At 42.3% G+C, this 20578-nt stretch overlaps 1 protein-coding gene across 1 annotated transcript in view; it reads right to left on the bottom strand.

The window, feature by feature from the left end:
* LOC124596513 (phospholipid-transporting ATPase IF-like) overlaps positions 1-20578 on the bottom strand; it is a 643086-nt gene that overhangs the window by 438209 nt on the left and 184299 nt on the right. The window lies entirely within an intron of this gene.

The following is a 20578-nucleotide window of genomic DNA, read 5'->3' as shown; positions in this document are numbered from 1 at the left end:
TGCCTGTTTTTGTTAGTGGTGAAGAAATGTTGTTTAGCCACTTCAAAGTATTGTGCTCGTTTCTCTGTTGCAGAAAACTGTTTTTTCTTTTTTTTTTTTTTTGTAACTTAGAAATGAACACATTAATTTAAGCAACTATGCAATATTCAGTTTTCTGTAATCGTTGACGACTAAACAGTGTACTTGTTTATGGTTAGTGTACTGCCGCTGTAGGCTCAATAAAAAAATGCGTCCCGTAAAGTGGTTGTGAATCTCCTTCTTTTCTGAACTCAGGGTTTTAAGTAAATTAATTACACTAAACATAGGTGTCAACGAATCAACATAGGTGTCGGCATTCTTGTGTAAAAGGTTGTTGCTGCTCTAACTGTATCGTTTGAGGAATAAAAATTTCATGTTTCGAAATGATCTCCAGCCTTTTCTTCACATGTAATGCTGAGTTGTGAACAACAGACTAGAAATAATTCACTTTACGTTGAATTATTATTCAGAATCGACGTGTCTAGATAACTAGAAGAGGAATGTGTGGATGTTGTAAGGAATCTGCTAAAACTTTTAAAATTAAGATGAAGACTTCTTACGGGAAACCACGGAAAACAAGTCATGTTGGCCGGATAGACAACTGTATCGCGACCTTCCTGCGCCACATCATTCGGTCGAATGCGAGATGAGGGAGGACTCCGAACGGTTGTTTCTTCGCATGTGAACAGAACGAGGCTCGCTTTTAACGCTGGAAGAGAGTTTGGTAGCTTCCTCACGCGCTTCAAGATCACCTTGCTTTGTCTATCTAAGTAGGAATTTTTGTATAAAATGCGCCAATTTCTAGTAAGAGTAACAATAGAGCGTCGCTTAGAGACACCAGCACTGGTAGGAACGGCGCTATTTAGAGCGTTGTGCAGCGTGCACTTTTTATTTATCTCTGCGCCTTTCAGTCATTGTGTTCCGTTCTTGTTAGAACAGAACGAAAGAGAACGTTCACTTTTTCAAACATTCTCTTGGCTATACGACGGCGTCCTAATGTGGTACAAGGTCCAATCTCCCTGCTGTTGTTGTAAACAGGCTTTTCAGTAAGGAGACAGCTTGTGATGTGATAGAGCGGTAATACCACCACTGGTGAGAACCCGATTCCCACCACAAGAATCCTGTCCACTGGCATGATTTCATATGCATCTCAAGATATCGACAAAAGATTTTCCTTATGGATAGACTCGCAACGTTTTTATCGGTCAATACTATAGCAATTAAGTTTTTAAAAATAGAAGAATGTAATTTCTGAACGGCATTAGAGAACTTTTGAAGAGAGAATTTTAGGAAAAAAAACCAGCCTGGACAACTTTCTCCATTCAACTGTAATTAGCAGTTTCGGCTGAATCAGGCCATCTTCAGTTCTAAGACTAGAATACCGGAGGCCGGATGCCAGCACAGGCGTCAGCTGCTCTGCGTTGTAACGCGCACCGGCTGACGCCGAGCCACTTCTAACGCCAGAACATAACTGAATCTTTATTGCCACGTTAAGAGTCACGTTACGGCAACGGACCGATGCCTCCGTTCTCAAGTTTACTATTTCGCAGAGAAGTTTCACTAAAGTGACAGCTGACATCCGTTCTCCGAAAACACAGTTTTACTTAGTGTTCGATTTGCATGGGTGTCCGAGAATTAAGGACGAGTTTTAATTTTGCGCCGTTTTGTTATATGGCAGTTGGCAGCCGTAGTTTTTCCATGTTTGTTATCTGCGTTCCATCCCATTAGTAGCCGGACAAATTCTGTGGTGAGCACTGTTGTTTGATGTTTATTTTCGTCATGGAACAGATGACAGAGCAACGTATCCAAATGACAAAAAATTATTACAAAAACAGCGAAAGTCCCACAGCAACCGTTCCGTTATGCTGCTCCAGCCGTATCATCAGTTCGGAAGTTGATCTGGAACTTTCAGACCAAGGGGTTTATTTCAAACGTTACGAAAACAGGACGCCCGCGTTCTATTCAAGCACAAGAAAACATTGTTGTCGTGCGTGACAATGTGACCGTAAGCCTCAGAAAATCGGTTCGCGGACGAGCTCAATAACTTAATTTATCACAAAGTTTACGTATGAAATCTTTTCAAGAGATATGAAAATGCATGCGTAAAAGATTCAACCTACAAAAGATTTGAAGCCTGCAGATCGTAGAAAGGGACATCGATTTGCTCAATGGGTCTTGGGTCGGAAGCAGAGAACGAGAACTTCACAAAAAGAAGTATTTTCTCAGCTTAAGCGCACTTCCACCTCACTGTGTACGTCAATAAGAAGAACTGCAGAATTTGGGGTAACGAAATTTCCCGAGTACTGTGGAAGATGAGACGCATCCACAACGCACAATTGTATGGTGTGGATTTTGGGCAGGAGGAGTGATCGGCAGGTACTTTTTTGAAAATGATAAGGGAGCCGCCGTCACTGTGAACGGCGACCGTTACCGAAACATGCTTTGATTGTTTTTCGCCTCTTATTGATTAAAACGACAATTTTTGGTTTCAACAAGATGGTACGAAATGTCACACATCCCGTGAAACGATTGCCCTGATGAATGAAAAGTTTCCTCAAAACATCATCTCTTAGCGTGGCAACCAGGAATGGCCTGCCAGATCATGCGATCTTACACCATGTGATGTTGTTTCTGGGGTTTGTAAAATCAAAAGTGTACGCGAACAAACCACAAACAGTACACGAATTGAAGGATGAAATTAAAAGGGTTGTTATTGGCATCCCACCAGATGGCTGTGAACACGTTATCGAGAACTTCACTCAACGCATTGCTCCTATTTCGCACGTAAATGGGAGAAGTTATTTAATGTGTTTGTAAAAAAAAGGAAAAGACAGAGAAACATTATATTTTCAATAATTTTTGTTTGTTCCATAGCATTTTAATATTCGTCCCTATTTCCCAGATGCCCTTTAGTAGCAGCTCTTGTACGCCTGCGACCAAAGTAATATATATTTTCTAGAGTTTTTCGAAAATCTGTGTCTTATAAAAATATATGTATGTATTTATGTGTGAGAATAACTCTGGAGAGCCTGGATCAATTTCAAACAGTTACCATCTGGGAAGAAGCACTGTGGGGGTTACGAAACACCTACGTTCCACGGGGTTGTAGTTGCGGCTGAAAAGGGGGTGACGTAGAAGCCTAACTCAGAAACGTCTGCAAAAATAATTGCTACCAAATTTTCTGTACACATGACTTTTTATTTGTATATAAATAAATACCATCTCTAGGGATTGGGGGTGGAATGCCATGAGATGCAAAAATTTTCCCATGCCGATTTTTCCGACCGCTAGACTCATTGGTTACAGTTCCGATGACGTATCACCTCTAGGTTTAGGGGAGTGAGGGGACGAAGTGGGGAGGAGGGGAGAGATCGGCATCTCTTTGTACCGCCGGAAACAATTTCTACCAAACTTGGCGCATGTATCACTTGCTGTCTGGAAAAAATTGCTGTGGGCAGTAAGACACACCTATAGCCGAAGGTGGGGGTGAAGAATAGTGGTTACATAGAAACACAACTCAGAAACACCTGGAGAAATTCCAAGCAAATTTGTTACGTACATGACTCCTTATCTGTATGAAAATACTGTGGTAGGCAAATACCTCTACTGCTCCTAAGGGTGTGGGTGTGGCTGAGAAAGGGTGGTTCTTACCCAGACAGAAATACAAGTTTCCTCAGGATTCAGATGAAACCGCAGAGGAAAATTCGCTACAGATACAGATGAGATACGTGTAAAATGTGTTATATATACGAGAGCTATTCGGAAAGTAAGTTCTGATTGGTCACCAAATGGAAACCACTGGGAAAATAAAAAAAAATGTTTTATTTGCAACAATTAGCTACACCTTCCAGCCACTTCTCTACATAGTCACCAATCAGACTTAATCATTTGTTGTAGCGTGGTACCAACTTTCCAATACCCTCATCATAGCAGGCCTGTGCTTTGGGCAGATTCTCTACGCTGATCTACAGCTCGTTAACTGTGCCAAAATGTCTTCAAAGCCAGCCTCTCGTGTGAGCAGAGACGAAACTCAGCGCGAGCCAATTACGGACTGTACTGTGGGTGATCAAACACTTCCCATCGAAAACGCTGCAGGAGCATCTTCATTGCCTCTGCAGAGTGTGGCCGAGAATTGTCACGAAGAAGGAACCGTATGACAGTTATGTTATGCAGGCTGCATGACATCAGGCGAAATCTCTCACCAGGCCCTCATACTTGGTGGGAGACACTATTTTCTAGGCATTTTTTCGTGCTTATCGTCCGCCCCGAACTGAGAAGAGCAACGTGACGTGATCGACGGGCAGACTAGAGAGACTGCCCACCACATAAGTACAAAGAATTTACTTTTCGAGTAGCCCTTATATATATCAGAGCTATTTGAAAAGTAAATTCTTAAGTAATAATAATATATACAAGGACTTAATTCAGAATTATATATATATATATCACAGAGCTTGTTATTTGATTAACGTCTGTAGTAGATCCAGCATATCATATGCATTCCGACTGTTTGTTCCTGCTGCATAAACGGTTCTTCCATAACCGCCGAAAGGATATCAAGCTCTCCTGACTGCATTCTATATTGTGGTGCGAGGAGAGGAACAAATTGAAGTAGGAATCTGCCCCCTATTTTAGCTGATGACGAGACAAGTGTTGCAAAACTTTTAAAATGTTATGTAATGTTTGACCCTAAGGTTTTAGGCTGGAGCCTTTTGTGTTTTACAGATGGGCTGTCATATTCCTTTTATTCCAGCGGCAACCCATCCACAGCTACCTGTTGTACAAGTTTAATTCTTTCCAAATTTTCCTTTTTTGTCATAACTTTTATGACTGACAGAATGCGGAACTTTCTTATTTCTCTTTCTTTGTGTATGTGTGTGCAAATTATCAAGACTTTTTATATATTAATTCCTAGTATCGTTTGATATTTCTCCCACTGTCATCAACACTTATCTCGTAAAAATCAAATACGGGCGCTGTAAAGACGTTGCTGTAACGTGACCAAACCATCATACAGTCATCATCTTCATCTTTATCGTCATCATCGTCATGGATAAAGGCACACTGAGGTAGATGTCTTTGCTAAGGAGGACTCTTAGAATTGAGGAATAGGCTATTTTGGATCCCAATTAGTGATTAGAATTAGAACTTCATCCAGGGAAATGTAGAACAATGATTAGCGGGAGTCCTACTGAAGTACGGGAAGAGTTTAGAGACAAATACTTTTTTTTTTTTCTTACGGTACGTCTCACATATGATAACCGTCGACGTTCAAGAACCGCCATCGCATGCCTGAGCTTCAGTTACTGCTGCTTCGAGAAAAGTCTGCATTAGACGGTGTTATAACATTTCCGCAGTGTGTATGTGGTGAAAAGAAGGGCTCCGACAATTTCAAATTCGGTTGCTTTGATTGCTGAGTACCTACAAATTCCCTATCGACACCAGTTACATTGCTACTATCGGAAATGTATTACGAGACTTACAGAACCTTACACGTGCTTTTAGGTGAAGATTCGCGTTTGCTAAGGAATTGCAGACACTATTGAGTGAAACTGGTAATAAATTGAAAATTCCACAATGAGACTTTCTCTCTGCAGCGGAATGTGCGCTGATATGGAACTCCTGGCAGATTAAAACTGTGTACCGGACCGAGACTCGAATTCGGGACCTTTGCGTTTCGCGGTCAAGTGCTCTACCAACTGAGCTACCCAAGCACTACTCACGCCCGGTCCTCACAGCTTTACTTCTGCCAGTACCTCGTCTCCTACTTTTCAAACTTTGCAGAAGCTCCCCTGCGAACCTTGCAGAACTCGAAAGACAAAGGTCCCGATTTTGAGTTTCCGCCCGGCACACAGTTTTAATCTGCCAGTAAGTTTCAAATTGAAAATTGTTCTTTTGATTACATGGCATTATTAGTTATTAATGTAACCGCACTGGCTGTAAGAGACATTTTCAGATATCAATTTAAAAAAAAAGGGTATCGTCTGCAAGTGCCAAGTGAATTTCCTGCTAAGCACGGTGCAGAGAGAGACAACCGGGAAGGTGTTAGTGAAGCTGTTAGAGCGCGGCCAGCTCGGCGCACGGCCGTTATCAGGAGCTGAACGTGCAGAAAGGCGACGCGCGAGCGCGTCCAACGCTCCCTGTATCTGCGGCCGCACGTGGAGCAACACACAACACACTTACATCTCCGCTTTCCTCATCCAGCGACTGCTCCTCCACTCCGCTGTCAACCGTCGCCTTCGACGGCCACAGCAGCTTGTACACATACTGAGGAAACATAGTCATTGTTGTGACTATTTACACGTTGGCACTTGTCCGACGTCCTCTCGAGACTGCCAGCGTAACGGCAGGGAAGTCCGTCACCCGAAGCGACGCGCAGGGATCCTCGATGGGGAACTCGCGAATCGGAAACCACGAGGCACCTACATCGCAAAGAGATCCGCGAAACCACGCAAAAGACCAACCGCTGTTCGATTTCGGGACGAGTGCGCTAACTGTCGGCGGTGCACCATTTCCTCGGAGCGCCCCTGGACGCAGCCCGGGACCCGGCCTGCGGAAGGAACTGCGCGGACATGCCGGCGCGTTACCGCGGCAGCGACACTCGAGCGAGGCGCGCGCTCGCATCGCGGCCTGACCTCAGCGACGCCGCCGGCCGCTGTGGTGGGGAAGAACAGCGGCCGCAGGGCTGCCAACCCAGCGCCGCCGCGCCACCTTTCCCTTCGGCGTGACGCAACTCAGCGTGGCGGCGGGCAACGCCCACCTGGGCTCTTCAGCGTATAGCGGGGCAGCACGCGCGAGGTCTGCCGAAAACGGCAAACTAAATCACAAGGTGTGATTGCGAAGGGTACCCCATAAAGAACGCACATTTGAGTGCACAATGACGTTCAAATTGATTGATCAAATTAAGTACCGGGTGATCGAAAAGTCAGTATAAATTTGAAAACTGAATAAATCACGGAATAATGTAGATAGAGAGGTACCAAATTGACACACATGCTTGGAATGACATGGGGTTTTATTAGAACGAAAAAAAAATACAAAATTTCAAAAAATGTCCGACAGATGGCGCTTCATCTGATCAGAATAGCAATAATTAGCATAACAAAGTAAGACAAAGCAAAGATGATGTTCTTTACAGGAAATGCTCAATATGTCCACCATCATTCCTCAACAATAGCTGTAGTCGAGGAATAATGTGAACAGCACTGTAAAGCATGTCTGGAGTTACGGTGAGGCATTGGCGTCGGATGTTGTCTTTCAGCATCCCTAGAGATGTCGGTCGATCACGATACAATTGCAACTTCAGGTAACCCCAAAGCCAATAATCGCACGGCCAAGCATGACGAAAGTGGCGGCTGAGCACACAATCATCACCAAACGACGCGCGCAAGAGATCTTTCACGCGTCTAGCAATATGGGGTGGAGCGCTATCCTGCATAAACATCATACGTTCCAGCAGGTGTTTATCAGCCGGGCTGGGGATGATGCGATTCTGTAACATATCGGCGTACCTCTCACCCATCATGGTAGCTGTCACTGACGTTTCGCTGTTCAGCGCCATCTGTAGGACATTTTGTGAACTTTTTTTTTTTTTTTTTTTTTTTGTTCTAATAAAACCCCATGTCATTCCAAGCATGTGTGTCAATTTTTACCTTTCTATCTACATTATTCCGTGGTTTATTACGTTTTCAAATTTATACTGACTTTTTGATCAGCCTGTACTTTACATCTTATTGCGGTGTATCCTACTTGTCATTATGTATGATATTTATTACTCAAATGACTTCCATGACTTTGCATGTCCACTCTCGTTCTTACAGTGAAACTTTCCGTACCTTTTCGACAAATTTGCATCTCTACTTCTGAAATTACACGATGCATCTCGACGTTGAGTCCTGGAAATGACCGGTTTCCTGGCGCACACTTCACATTTCAAGTACTCCTTCGGAAAGAAATCACAGTGAGCTACATCACAAGATCTGGGTGGCCATCTCACGTCAGCGTTGCGAGAAACCATGGAGGGGGCTTGCATCCCTGTTGTTTTGCGTGGCACTATCACAGCACAGGTCTACATTGATGTTTTATACACCTTCTTGCTTGTCACTGTTGAAGAGCAATTCAGGGATGGCGATAGCATCTTTCAACACGATCGAGCACCTGTTCATAATGCACGGCTAGTGGCGGAGTGGTTACACGACAATAACATCCCTGTAATGGACTGGTCCGCACAGAATCCTGACCTGAATCCTATAGAACACCTTTGGGATGTTTCGGAACGCCGAATTCGTGCTAGGACTCATCGACCGACGTCGATACCTCTCCTCAGTGCAGCACTTCGTGAAGAGTGGGCTGCCATTCCCCAAGAAACCTTCCAGCACCTGATTGAACATATGCCTGTGAGAGTCGAAGCTGTCATCAAGGCTAAGGGTGGGCCAACACCGTATTGAATTCCAGCATTACCGATGGAGGGCGCCACGAACTTGTAAGCCATTTTCAGCCACGTGTCCGGATACTTTTGATCACAGAGTGAAGGTGTAGACTATATTTGTGGCAGAATTAGGTATGGTGAAGGGTAGTAGTATTGTACAAACACACGAAATTTCTCTGTCTTGGCCCACTTTACTACTTCTTACTTTCATCATCGGATCCTGTCATGAGACAAAAAGTAAAAACCTGGCATGTTTTAATTCCTTGCATTTATTACAAAAATATTATTCGTGGGGAAAAAAATCCATGGAATGCACATTGTTTCAGTAGATCACAAAAAGAGAAGTGCTCACAGTAAATAGGATAAAATTCAGTAATATATATGAGTAATTCATACCAAATATTTTTAAAATGTTAATGCAACATATATCGTCAAACAGTACGTTCTCATATGGCGTGTAGGTGCATAATGGCGGCGACACAGTCACCGATAAGAAGGTGAATTTTTTCGACCGCTATCAGGTGGCGTCCAAAGTACAATAACAGCGCACTCTATTTGATAGATGATAGGCAAGTGCAAACATGACATCAGACTTTCATAATAATAATAATAACAAACGACAAAAAAACAATTTTTATTCAAATCCGTTTATTCATCATGGCTGCTTGTTCCTATGAGAATAAATCTCAAATTCTTCCAAGCAAAGATTACGAAAGATCTAAGAAGGTAATATTTCCTCTACTGTGAATTTGAATGCATCTAGGTAAATTTCTTAACAATGTCGTTAATGACATCGGAACTCAGAAAAGGTTAACTTCTTAGATCATTTGTTAAAGAAAAATAATGGGGGACTATCAGCTTCCGTTTTCCGTAAATCAACCAAAACAATGGTTCAAATGGCTCTAGGCACTGTGGGACTTAACATCTGAGGTCATCAGTCCCCTAGAATTAGAACTACTTAAACCTAACTAATCTAAGGACATCACACACATCCATGCCCGAGGCAGGATTCGAACCTGCGACTGTAGCAGCAGCGCGGTTCCGGACTGAAGTGCCTAGAACCGCTCGGCCACAGCGGCCGGCGTAAATCAACCACTTCACATATTATTACCACAGACTTGTGTCAATCAAATTCCCACAGATGGTTTTTTTTTTAGGTCAATGACTAACAGGGTCCTCAAATTATCTCTTGATAATATTGCTATTGAACATGAATTAAATGTAATTACAGAGCGAATGATGGGTAATGGTTTTAATGCAGTGAGGATACACAGAAATATTCAAGGTAAGTGGAAAATGCATGAAAAGCAATAAGCAACTAAAACGAAGTTTATCTCTGACTTGTAATCGTTCACATTTTGGGAGCACTGCGAAATCATTAAAAAGAGTGAATCTAAAAGTTGGATTTCGTATCAGTAGATATTTACGTGACAGATTACGCAATTCTATAAAGAATAATGACAACAAATTTTCGAGGTCTGGAGTGTATAAGCTCAAATACAAGGATTGCGATAAATTTTATGTAGGCCAAACCGGTAGTAATTTCGCAAAAAGATGTAGGGAGCACACGGACGAGTCGAACTAGAGAGTTTCAGGGAACCATTTAAATTTGAAAAATATAATATAGACGGCATTACAGAAAGCCTTAGCATCCTCAGAAAGCACCCAAAGGCCACGTACTCAGAAATTTGGAAGGAGTTAAAAAAGATATATTCTCATAGGGACAGACAGCCACAACGAGTGATAAATGAGTAAACGGATATGAGCATTTTTTTTGCCTTCTATGACTAGTTATGACGTTAGAGTGTTTTACCAAACCAACTCCTAACTCCCACCTTATTTTTATTGGCTCCACATGGATTACGCACTGGCTGTCTTGGAACCATTTTTCTGCGATTTGGCCATCGCTTTCTGTTATATTTTGCTGTTGTTGGGCTCTACGATTTCTCTCATTTTTTCTATAGTCTAGCATTTGGTGCAGCAATATTTCAGTATTTCACTGTAAGCTGTCATATTTTTTTATTGTTATTTCATCCCTCTCGCCCCATATGGGCAGAGGTTGGCTGTCAGCGGTACAATTCAGTTCTCCACTCTTCAGCCAAACGAATTAAAACAGAGTTATAATGAAAAACAGAAACTAAATTTGGGGCTTTTTCTATTTTAAATTAAATAAATCAAAGACGGTCAGTAAAAAACGTAAATACGTACATTTTAAAAACACTTACAAGAAGATGAAATTCTTATGATAAAAACATTGAAACACTTAACTTTCACTTAAAATTTAAAGGACCTGCACTAAGGTGAGAAGTATTTTCGGAGGAGAGAGTTTTGTGAATCTGTTAGGAAAACTACGGAGATGAGAGATAGTGGAGGAGGTGGATAGTAGGAAATACAGTGGGAAAGGCAGAGGGTGAAGCCTGATGTGTCACGTGGATAGGGCAATGGTTGCAAGAGAAAAGGGATTGGGATGGATGGTGATGGAAAAGGAGAGAGAAGCTCTGATGTCGAATGGGTTAGTGGTGAAAAGTTAAAGTTGGTGGGAGGGATACATATGGGGGCCAATCACATTGTCGGGAGAGGGTAAGGAGTGTATGTAGGTGTAGGGACGGTGGGATGTGTGCGTGAAGGCGTTGCAGCATACCAGTGTTGGCGATCAGAAGGGAGACAATGAAGTTATTGGAATCTAGTTTGCGGATAGTATAGGAGATACAGAGGTGTTCGATGTTGATGAGGAGGGGTGGAAATTTGATGAGATGGTGGAGGATCCAGGTGGGGGAAGATAAAGACAGAGTGCATTGCGTTCGTGGATTTGGAGGGACTTGTAGAACATTGGTGGGGAGGAGATCCATGCAACATTTTCATAGCAGACGATGGATCGGATCAGGGTTTCGTAGGTGTGGAGAATAGTGGAGGGGCGTAATCCCCAATTTCGGCCTTTTAGTAGATTTAGTCTATTGTGGGCTTTATGCTGGATGCTTAATAGGTGAGATTTCCACATTAGTTTTTGGTGAGGTTCAGTGCAAGATTTTAGAGTGTTAGTTGTATGGACAGGACGGTTGTAAATGGTAGGGCAGAAGTCATGGAGGCTGAAGGTGCGGGTGGTTCGTCCTATGATTATCGCTTAGGTTACACTAGGACGTAAACTAGTTGAGGGGGACTTGGAAGGATCATTGGGATTTGTGGAGTGTAGGGTAGAGGGCGAGGAAAGCGGTGTCATCAGCATACGGAAGGAGGTGGACTGGTAGGGGTGGTTTCGATATATCGGCAATAACTGTAATATTTCGTTTCTTTATTATTATTTCAATTTCCTACGACGTGTTTTTGTCCATTGGCAGTGGACAAAAACCGCTCTTCAGCTAAATGTTACCAAACCTGTATTTAAAAATGGTTAAAACATATAAAATGCGACAATAACAGATGACTTTGTAAAAAATACGTAGGTTGACGGTAGTGACGATTTTTACATTGGCCCAGGGGTTCTAGGCGCTTCAGTCTGGAACCGCGCGACCGTTACGGTCGCAGGTTCCAATCCTGCCTCGGGCATGGATGTGTGTGATGTCCTTAGGTTAGTTAGGTTTAAGTAGTTCTAAGTTCTAGGGGACTGATGACCTCAGATGTTAAGTCCCATAGTGTTCAGAGCCATTTGAACCATTTTTTGATTTTTACATAATAACAAGTGACAATAAACAGGATTTGTGAACTACGCATACATGAAAATACTGACTGTTTTTAACACTCGTTTGACGGTTTTATATTACAGTTAAAACACAGTCACACTTGAACGTAAATGGTGGGTTGGTGTAATGGTGATGCGAGGTGACACACGAAGAAATTTTCATAATGAAGGTGCAACAATGAGTATGACTATGGTGCCCCATAGAACTACAGGAAGCAACTAGAAGTCAGCAAGGTGGATGAAGGGGAAAGGAGGAAATTGGAGGATACTGTGAGGTAGAGCGCTGTGATTAGGACTGGAAAGAGGGGTATATCTCGGGACGGATTTCATTGTTGGGAAGGGGGAACTGGTTAAAATTCCGGCGAGAGAGGATGGATAAGGCATAGAAGTACATGGAAGGTGGAATATGGATGTTGTGGCGCAACAGGGTACATGGATTGGTGATTGGTGGTTGGGAAATTGGGTGCTGGGACTGGGTTATTCGGTTAACGTATCGGATCCGCATGTGCTCTAGGAATAGGAGAAGGTGTGGGAAGTGGATGAGTTGGTATAGGATGTGAGTTGTGTATGGTAGGCGGCTGCGGAAGGCCAGGAGAAGTGCATGTCTTTTCGGGATTTCAAGGGACTTATAGGATTTAGGTGAGAAAAAGTGAAACGTCCCCTTTGTACAATTATACAAGACTGTGCTTAACCTGACACACAATATTTTTAGCACAACGCAATCTGACTTTCAAAATTCCCTACAAAAGAATGGCCCTGACTAACATTAAACTATACCTTTCACAAATCACTTATCTCACAAAATTCTTCGCTGCTCAAGCTACTGCAATACAGCGAGCGCCACTACTGCCAGCTAAATAAAAGATTCTAACTACTGAAGGCACTAACTACTGATAGGGATAGTTAGCAAATGAAAGATATTAATAGAGAACAAACAATGTATTTACCTTGATATCATCATATATAAATATAGCAGTTCATGACAAATTACAAAACTCCGCCATCTCTCTCCCCACATCCACCACTGCTGGCGGCTCACCTCCAACTGCGCAACGCTACGCGCTGTTCACAGCCAGCTGCCTAACACTACAATGGCGAGTATTACAACAATGCAAAGCAGCCACAGACTGCACACAGCACAGCCAGTGATTTTCATATTGAGCACTACGTAACATTGCCAATAAGAAAACATAAACAGCCTACTTACATAGAGAAAACATAAACAGCCTACTTACATAGAGAAAACATAAACAGCCTACTTACAAAAGATCGAGGCAACGTTAGCGTACGTTAGTTGTACAAATCTTATGTTACGACAGGTTCGTTAAAATCCCAGCATACCCATATAGAAGCACATGTACTAATCCATATGGATTTTTCAGTTTGATATATACTTCCATTAACAAAAATGGAAGTACATTTTTAACCTAATATATGTTTCATCCACGTCTGCACTCATCTGCCATCTATCGAATAGTCTGCGATGCTGTTGTTTCTTGAGTGCCACCTGTTGACCGTCGAAAAATTCACCTTCTCACCGGTGACTGTGTCGCCGCCCGAAAGCAATTACACCCCATATGAATATGCACTGTTTTACAGTATTTAAAATGTATTACTCAAGTATATTACTGTATTTGTACTCGTTTTATTGTCAGGGCTTCTCATTTTTTTGTGATCTATTCGATTAATGTGCCTCCCATGGATACTTCCTTTTCTTACTAAATACAGTTTTGTAATATGTGCAAAGAATTGTAAATCCTATTCTTATGCCTTTTGTCTCATGACTGATCCGATGATGGCAGTTAGCCGAAAGCTTAATCAAAATAAGATATAATAATGTGTGTCCAAGAATGAAAAATGTTGTGTATTGGTGCATGATTATGGCCGCTGACTGATATGAAGACATCCTGTTTGCTATTCTGAAGTGTGTTGGATGAAATAATGTGTATTTTAAGATTAGTTGCCACGCATAGAAAAGAAATTGTTGTTGATAATAATAATTATCTGTGTAAGAATGAATACAAGCTATGTTTCAGCCAGCCGGTGTGGCCGTGCGGTTAAAGGCGCTTCAGTCTGGAACCGCGTGACCGCTACGGTCGCAGGTTCGAATCCTGCCTCGGGCATGGATGTGTGTGATGTCCTTAGGTTAGTTAGGTTTCATTAGTTCTAAGTTCTAGGCGACTGATGACCTCAGAAGTTAAGTCGCATAGTGCTCAGAGCCATTTTGAACAGGCTATGTTTCAATTACAGATAAGATGTTGTAATGCAACAAATAAATAAATAATAAATAATATAATTTTACAAACATCGGTTTTGGGAACTTATGACCGTAGCAGTTTTGCGCCCTAAAACCATAGACAAAAAATCTGTTTGAAGACTTATTTCATTCGAAATTGTGCAAGGCTTCATTTCATTTATTCCCTCTCGTCTACACACAGATATGTAAGATCTCCGCAAATTTATGGTTGAAAACAAAAGGGTGTAAGAAGTTGCATATTAAGTTGAGATAAGAAAAATAAGCTGTAAAAATTTTGTTATTAAATGTAAAAATAAAATATAAATATTTAATATCTAGCTCAAGCGCAAACCGATACGCAACAAAACATAGCGTTCCCAATCAATGCGTCATCTCACGCACACTTGATATTTCCTTACATCTGTCCTGACGTCTGCATATCGGCCGTTGCTTCTTCTTCTTCTTTTAGTAGTGTCCCAGGATACCCACCCGCAGCCATTACTTCAGAAATGATAACCGCGACACAACGTGTAGGCTTTTTGACTTCTCGGAGGATTACAAATTTATTATCGTGTTCTACCAACAACAAACAATAGTAAACTTGGCATGAACCATTGTGGTACGATTCTCGGGTAACGCAGCGCATCTCGTGTCGTGACGACGAGAGTATTTCATTTCCTAAAGCGATCTCCACCCATCACAAATTACGAGACCTTCCTTAATACGTTTTGCGCTATTTAGTTGAGTGGTTCGGTCGCTAAATAGGTTGCGGCAGACTATATATCCCAAGATGTCGGATGCAATCATTAGTCGGTCCTAGGATTTTTTAACTGTCTCTCATCGCCTATAGCAGCGTTTTATATATGTGAAAATTACCAAGTTGCTCCGTGTTTTGGTATCCACGTTACACTGTTCGTCTTCCTCTAACTGCCTGCTTGGGGGCACGGCGAGCAATGCGATACGGAGATCAAACCAATCTTCGAGCTGACGACAGCTTTACTTACTGTCGAGCCCTACAGAACCCCTTTGTCCCAGGAGATCTTTCTAACACTGAGGACTCTTCTTTAGGTGTCCACTAACACATGGCTATTAGGAAACACAAAAGGTATCAGTATTGCAAAGAATATATGACGGTTGCGAGAGAGAGGTAGAGCCCCTTGCGGACATTATTTTCTAGTTTCTTGCTTTGCACTCTATGGTTTACTTTTTTGGACAATGTATGTACAGTCTCATTAAAGTGAAAAAAAACCACCTCCGGAACAGGCTATGGAGGCCCATCGGTGCCGACCGGCCGTCGTGTCATCCTCAGCCCACAGGCGTCACTGGATGCGCATATGGAGGGGGTATGTGGTCAGCACACCGCTCTCCCAGCCATTTTCCGCTGAAAATACCGCTGAACGGAATTCTTTGTGTCAAAATACCAACGAGTGGAGACATTCGTACAGTAGCTGATAAGCTCAGGGAAAATAACCAGGTGTATGCAGGAGTAATACAGTATTATGCTGTATATAACTGCTTTTTTTTACGCTCGCTAATGAAGCGATAATTCTAATCTTCTGACGAAGACCGGAAACGAAATAAAATTTCTTTCTGCTAATTGTTGCTGATTTTTTCAACAAATGTAGATGAGTTTGCTGAAGACGGATAAAGTACTAAACATGATGAATTCATTGTGAGAATATCTGTTTACTAGAATGTGTGGTTTAATGTATGAAAGTGACAACACTAACTGGAAAACTATAGCGCCTGCGGCGATGATTAAAAAATTTCAGCAGCTAAAATTTATTTTAAAAATGCCCTTATTCGTCATTCAACTCTTAAACAAGAGATCTGCATCAAGCTTAAACAATTTAAAGGCTTTTTTTTATTAGAACATTAATCTTTTTTAGTATGAAACGCTTGAAAGTCGACCGAATAACATTTTAGTAAAGATAGGCTGCTAATATTCAGATGCAGAACAAATTTTAAAACTACATGAATACAAAAGTGAGCGACAAAGTGAGAAAAATGCAGCTAAACACAGTCACAATGCACCGAATTATATCGCACTTTGTTTCGTTGACAACACCGCTGAACGGAATTCTTACTGTCAAAACACCGACGAGTGGAGACATCCCTCCAGTAGCTGATAAGCTCAGGGAAAGACTGATGATTAGCTACCAAGACCTCTGTTTGTCAGCTTGGTCTCGTACGCAGCTGAGTAGTTTATCGAAGTACTTCCAAGAAATAACACGCAATTAACCTCATGTACAAAGTTACGTTCGCTAGCTGCAGATGCTGACGTTCTCCTACAGGAAAATTCCATCTGCTAAACAAGCGAACACAATCGAAGCAGGTGGAGGAGAGCCTGGAAATGAACCTCATTCCTTCTTTACCGCCACTCCGACGGGAAAGTTAACAACAGCAGTTTGTGTCTGTTCTTCACTCAAATATCCTACGGTGAAAGTACGAAACACATCACACGTGTGAAATTACTGCAGGACGAGAACACTGATAACTCACAATCTGGGGGTGAATATGTGGTGGAAGCGGTGCATACTTCAACCGGTAGTGATGCGAAGGTATGAGGACCTAAAATATGGGTGTGACACAAAACCGATCGGGAGTGCTACGTAGACAGTCACAAATCACTGAATCTATTTTATTGACGCCATAAACGGCAACAATTGAGGAGAAAGAGTTTTTTAAAAAAGAAGGGTGGAAAACGGCATAGCTTCAGGAGGGTCGAAGAGGCTCTGGACGTAGTTATGAGAATATTCTGAAAAGTACTCGTAGATAGAACATTGAGAGTTAGCTATATACAAAATTTTTACAGATTATCACCAAATTTCAGTCGAATAGTGGATTGGAAAAATATGCAGAAATTTACGCAGATTATCTCCGTCTGCGTTTCTCAGGTTAGTACGAAGTTGTGTTAAAAAGTAATGCAGCCGAATTTTTTATGAGTATACTTTTAAAGTTTTTTTAAATAAAACAAACGTTACTGATATTCTACATCTTTATTCTACGTACATGTATATAGAAATTTGCAACACTTTGCCGCTGGAGGGCTCCACACTGTGCGCGTGTAACATGGGTGTGTGCAATGTAACTGTGTCGGAGCTTCAGAAACACCGTGCAGTTATCGAGTTTCGTATTAGGAGAATCCGTTAACACGTGGAGCACCCTCTCCTTCAGCATGACTGTGCGCCACGACATCTGCAACAACTCGACGCCTTGGTTTCGCTGTCATCCACCAGCCTTCATAAAGTCCCAACCTGGCCAAAATCCGATTTTCATCTGTTTCCAAAACTTAAGGAACACATTCGTGGACTTCACTTTGATAGTGATGATGGGGTGCAAGCAGAGGTGAGGTTAATAATACTTGTTTTATTTAGAAAGCTTTGAGGGTTTTTGCATAAAAAATGCGGAAGCATTGTTATTCAGCACGTCCTAGTATTATTAGTAACAAATATCTGTCTTCCTCGTACTGTTAACGCATTTTGTAGAAAATAAGCATTCACCACATGTGTTTGCACACTGCGGCGCCAATGATTTACACTGAAGAGCCAAAGAAATCGAACACCCGCTTAATATCTTGCACGACCCCCGCCAGCATGCAAAAGTGCCGCCAGACGACATAGCATGGACTCTAATAATGTCTGAAGTAGTGCTAAAAGCAATTGACACCATGAATCCTGCAGGGCTGTTCATAAATCCGTAGGAGTACGAGGGGGTGGAGATCTCTTCTGAACAACACGTTGCAAGATATCCCAGATATGCTCAATAATGCTCATGTCTGGGTAGTTTGGTGGTCAGCGGAAGTGTTTAAACTCAGAAGAATGTTCTTGGAGCCACTCTGTAGCAATTCTGGACTTGTGGGGTGTCGCATTGTCCTGCTGGTGGAGTTGCCCAAGCCTGTCGGAATGCACAAGGTACATGAATGGATGCAGGTGATCAGGCAGGGTGCTTACGTAAGTGTCACATGTCAGAATAGTATCTAGACGTATTAGTGGTCCCATATCACTCCAACTGCGCACGCCCCACACCATTACAAAGCCTCCACCAGTTTGAACAGTCTCCTGCTGACATACGGGGTCCATGGATTCATGAGGGTGGCTCCATACCCGTACACGTCCATCTCCTATACGATCTGAAACGAGACTCGTCCGACCAGGCATCGTCTTTCCAGTCATCAACAGTCCATTGTCGGTGCTGATGGGCCCAGGCTAGGCGTTAAGCTTTGTGTCGTGCAGTTATCAAGCGTACACGAGTGGGTCTTCGGCTCCGAAAGCCCATAAAGACGACGTTTCGTTGAATGTTTCGCGCGCTGACACTTGTTGACGGCCCAGCATTCAAATTTCCAGTCATTTGCGGAAGGGTTGAACTTGTGTCACGTTGAACGATTCTCTTCAATCGTCGTTGGTCTCGTTCTTGCAGGATCTTTTTCCAGCCGCAGCGAGGTCGGAGATTTGATGTTTTACCGGATTCCTGATATTCACGGTACACTCGTGAAATGGTCGTCCAGAAAAATTCCCACTTTATCGCTACCTCGCAGATGCTGTGCCCCAACGCTCGTGCGCCGACTATAACACCATGTTCAAACTCGCTTAAATCTTCACAACCTGCCATTGCAGCAAAAGTAGCCGATTTAACAACTTCGCCAGACATTTGTTGTCTTATATAGGCGTTTCCGACCGTAGTGCCGTGTTCTTCCTGTTTCCATATCTCTGTATTTGAACACACATGCCTATACCAGTTTCTTTGGCGCTTCAGTGTATAAGACACACTGCAAAAGTATCGGTGTGTTACTGTGAAACAGTGTGTAGTTTCTTTCGTGACATGGTGGCGTAGAGTGAGTAGGGACTTGTCTGTTCTTAAGTATGCAAACACACAAACGAAGGAAGCGCTTGACCACACTTCGGCGACCTAACTTCCCTCACTTTTCTATCCTCCAAATCCCCTCCCACCACTTAGCCGATAATGCGGAACTACTACATCTGGTTGTGGTTCTCTCATTTATATCTGGTGTAATTTACTTCTTTTAGCAATAAGCATTAATATCATACCGTTAAAGACCTTTTTAACCATTTGTGATTTTCAGTCTCTTGCATCGCTTAGATTATTATTTCCAGAGAAAAAAACAAGGAAATTTTTGTAGAATATCTACTGTAGTTTTGTTTTGTACTGGGATTATCGCTAGAGACTGGAGTTTTCGAGCTATTCAAGAAAAATGTAAAGAATGACGTTTAAACGTCCCCCCTCCCCTCTCGTTGGTCAGGATTTTTAATATGCTAATTACAGCACTCCCTCCTACGATACACAAATATTGGCGCCTACGCGAATTATTTCCGCTATTTTTCCCTCGTTGGCAGACTAAAGAGTGAATATTCGCTTGATATGCTTACCGAAACACAGGGAAAACCTAAATTCTGATTTTCTGACGGGTATACTGGGTGAGACAGCTAAGACAGGCCACCGCAAAACATATCAAGAATGAATAGATTTATGTGCGCCTTTCGACAAGCTGCAGTGGGCAATATGGCGAATTGTCTGGCGTTCGCAAGTAATTTTTATCATTTATAATCACCGAATTACGACATCGACTTTGTTTTTTTCCCTAATGGAACTATGTACTTTTTCTGTGGAATTTGAAAGAAGATTCTAATAGAGCTTCAACAACAAAACATGTATGGGACTGAACCAGATATCTCCAAGACAACAGCGCCGCAAACGACTGTCCCGCTGTCAGGAGAAGAGGTGCGGCAAACGTCTGCCCTGTTATACCAAATGTAAGCAAGCCCCTGACTCAGGTACGGTTTTTTGTGTTTACTATGACGGCTGTCATACCAAGTGCCCAAAATGTTGACACTGAGCATTGCTAAACGCTATAAAGTTATTCTGGAGAAACGATAATGCATGTCGAATTTCACCTGGAATTAGCGGTAGCACAGTCCCCCTATCAGGCATTTCATGGCTTCGGGAGTCGTCGGTGTTTCCTAATAGACCTCCTGTTTTCATTTCTTTCACTAGTTGCTCTTCGTTTTCCTTTCGTATTTTATTTTCCACGCTTCCAGACTCTAGAACTTTTTTTATTTTTTTAAGTGTTGACAAAGAAAGATCGTGAGAACTTGGTACAATCTGGATCCTCCTCACCACACAACCGCAGCGCTGCTCAAATAAACAGTTTGGCGACATTCGCCATAAAGGATATTCACTTTTTCGACTATTGTGTGCGTTG

The sequence above is a fragment of the Schistocerca americana genome, chromosome 2, assembly GCF_021461395.2.
Source record: "Schistocerca americana isolate TAMUIC-IGC-003095 chromosome 2, iqSchAmer2.1, whole genome shotgun sequence".
Classification (NCBI taxonomy): Eukaryota; Metazoa; Arthropoda; class Insecta; order Orthoptera; family Acrididae; genus Schistocerca; species Schistocerca americana.
Note: the sequence above shows the minus strand (reverse complement) of the source record. Positions and strands in the feature narration are given on the sequence as shown.